The sequence below is a fragment of the Bubalus kerabau genome, chromosome 4 (genome assembly GCF_029407905.1).
Source record: "Bubalus kerabau isolate K-KA32 ecotype Philippines breed swamp buffalo chromosome 4, PCC_UOA_SB_1v2, whole genome shotgun sequence".
Lineage (NCBI taxonomy): Eukaryota > Metazoa > Chordata > Mammalia > Artiodactyla > Bovidae > Bubalus > Bubalus kerabau.
The window spans coordinates 162,847,992-162,850,895 of record NC_073627.1 but is presented as its reverse complement, the minus strand read 5'-3'; the positions used below and the strand labels follow the sequence as shown (position 1 = coordinate 162,850,895).

Below are 2,904 nucleotides of genomic sequence, written 5' to 3'. Positions count from 1 at the left end.
AGAGCCAATTCATTGGAAAAGACCCTGTTGCTGGGAAAGACGGAAGGCAAAAGGAGAAGAAGGCAGCAGAGGATGAGGTGGTTAGATAGCATCACCGACTTAATGGACATGAATTTGAGCAAACTATGGGAGTTAGTGGAGGGATGGAGGAGCCTGGCGTGCTGCAGTCCATGAAGTCACGAAGAGATGGACACGACGTAGCGACTGAACAAGTGAGGAGGGCAGAAAGGACACAGGTGAGCTCACAAATAGGCCCAAGGACTCCCCAGGGCTGTCAGAGCCTCTCTTAGCTCTGACTCCTTCCAGCCCCTCCCTGTCCTCAGGGAAGACTGCAGGGTCACTGGGCCTCATGGCTTAGGCCCAGGGCAGGCAAGGATGAAACTCCAAGCCAGCTAGGCACAGTCCAGGGGTGGGAAGAGAGCCAAGAGCACTGACCCACGAGGCCCTACATGGCAATGGAGCCATCCCGGAGTCCGTGCTCCCGACGAGGATGCTGACCACAGCCGGGGGGCTCTCTTGGCACCGCTGCTGGGCGTCACGCACCCTGACCACCTGATCCTCACTCTTGCGTGAGAGCAGCAAGCCCTGGGCCCCCAGTCCCTGGGCTGCCTTGTGATAATCAGTGTAAGCCAGGCTACAGGCCACATTGCTGCCCAGAGAGGGCACCTGCTCCCTGGAAATCTGGGTCCAGCCAGCATCATTTCCTATGAAGGCCATCACTGGGATCTTGTGTCCAACGAAGGTGTCAAATTTGATTAGGCTATAGCCAAACGCTCCATCCCCAAACAGGCACCAGACCTCAGCATCCGGCCGACACAGTTTGGCCCCAAGCGCAAATCCGGCACCAACCCCCAGAGTCCCAAAGGCCCCAGGATCAAGCCAACACAAGGGCCCACGGGGCTGCACCAGGTAGGCAGCTGTGCCCACAAAGTCCCCGCCATCGACCACCAGGATGGAGTTGTCAGGCGGAGTGTCCTCCACCAGCTGCAGGACCCGCACTGGGTTAAGATGCTGGGCTACAGGCATCACTGCCTTCTCCCGAAAGTTCTGCTCCTTCTGTTGGTCAGTTTGCCGAAGCTCCTCTGCCCAGTCTGAGGCCCACATCCGACCCTGGAGGCCCTCCACCAGCTTCACCACGAGGAGCCCACATCTCCCTGCACAGCCTCTTGGGGCTTCCAGAAAATGTCTGAGTTGATCAGCATCTCCTTCCGGTCACGGTTGACAACAATGAGTTTGCTGCTGCAGCTGAGGACACGCCCACAACAGGCGGAAGTCACACACTGCTCCTGCCAGGACAACCACGTCTGCCTTCAGGGCGGCCCTGTGGTTCTGCCGGAAGTGGAGGGGGTGGCTGCGGCCCAGCAGTCCCTGTGCCATCCCCGCCAGGAAGCAAGGGATGCCCAGGGTCTCCACGGCAACCCGAAGTTTGTCTGAGGATGTCGAAGGCAGCAGGGCCTGGCTCCCAATTAGCATGAGGGGCCTTTTGGCCCGACTCAAGATCTCCACATATTGCTGAACCTGCTGGGGGGAGGCCTGGGGAATGTCCAGGGGCAGAGGCCCCTCAGGCTGAGGCTCCCAAGCTCCTGCAAAGAGGTTGGCCAGGGAATTCGCTAAGTACCAGTGGACCGCTCGACTCATGAGGCCCTTGGGCGGCTTACCTGGCACCATCTCCTTCTGAACGAGGAAGTAGGGGTACAGCACATCCAGAGACAGTTCCACAAACACCGGGTCGGCGGTGCCCGACTGTGCAGCGGCCATCGCGGTGCTCAGGGTGGGGATGATATCCCGCACTCTCCACACAGAAGCACAAAACTTGCAGAGCGGCCTGAACAGGGCTATCTGATCAACTGCCTGGAGTGCACCCTGATTCGGCAGCAGGGTGCTGGCCCCACCACCCAGGAGCAGGACTGGGGACTGGGCTACCGAGCATTCTTCACCGCAGTCGCTGCGTTGGTGAGGCCGGGGCCGGCCGTCACTGCTGCCACGCCCACCGTCCCGGTCAGGTGGGCTACAGCATCAGCGGCAAAGACAGCTGTGACTTCGTGGCGGGTGTCCGCCACGCGGATGCCCAACTTCTCACAGGCCACCAGCAGTGGCGAAATGTGCCCGCCGACCAGCGTGAAAAGGAAGCACACACCGTGGGCCTTCGGCATGGCTGCCACATTCTCCCCACCATGCCGGATGCTTGCCGTGTCCACCTTGTGCATCAACTGATAGAAGAGCCCCAGGCGGTGAGCGGCGCCCAGCAAGGCGGCCACTAGCGTCCCAAAGGCCAGGAGCAGGAAAGAGGAGAAGCAGCCCCAAGTTGGGGCGGCAGCTGCCGCGGTCTCCATGAGCTGACACCTGCTTCTCAATGGGTCGGCGGGAAGCCCCGCCTCTCTTTGATATCAAGGACCCGAATCTTCGTCCTAGTGGTGAGACCACCCCACGACTACACCCCCAAGTCAGCGTGCCCCTTCTCCTGAAGCCGAACCCTCTGCTGCAGCGAGTTCCTGGACTTCAATCTGACTCCGGACCCCAGGCCCTGAGTCAAGGTCAGATCGTTTCAGGATGCTCCTCCTACCCCCGTGGCACTTAACCCTTCATCCATAGGAAATGGCGCTGGCTCCAGAGGAATTCCCCACAAGCTGCTCTTGTCCGTTTCCTGGGAACCCTGGCCACTAACCCCACCGCCATCGGAGGGACAGAGCAGTGAGGGATGGGCGGAAGAGGCGCTTCTGCAGAACGCAGGCCTGGGCCGCCTGCCTCCAGGACCTTTCCCCACCATTTCCATCCTGTCTGCCCCCCAGGGGTCTCTGGTATGACACCCCTCCTGGACCTTCATGCATGAAACTGACTTCGGGGCCATCTTCTGGATCAAGGTGTCAGATCCTAATTTGACAATGAGGGCCCCTCTTGTGGGTG

At 60.3% G+C, this 2,904-nt stretch overlaps 1 pseudogene; it reads right to left on the bottom strand.

Annotated features, from left to right (window-relative positions):
- Positions 1 to 296: 296 nt before the first annotated feature.
- On the bottom strand, positions 297 to 2,348 carry LOC129651740 (2-hydroxyacyl-CoA lyase 2-like; annotated as a pseudogene).
- Between the last annotated feature and the right edge of the window lie 556 nt (positions 2,349 to 2,904).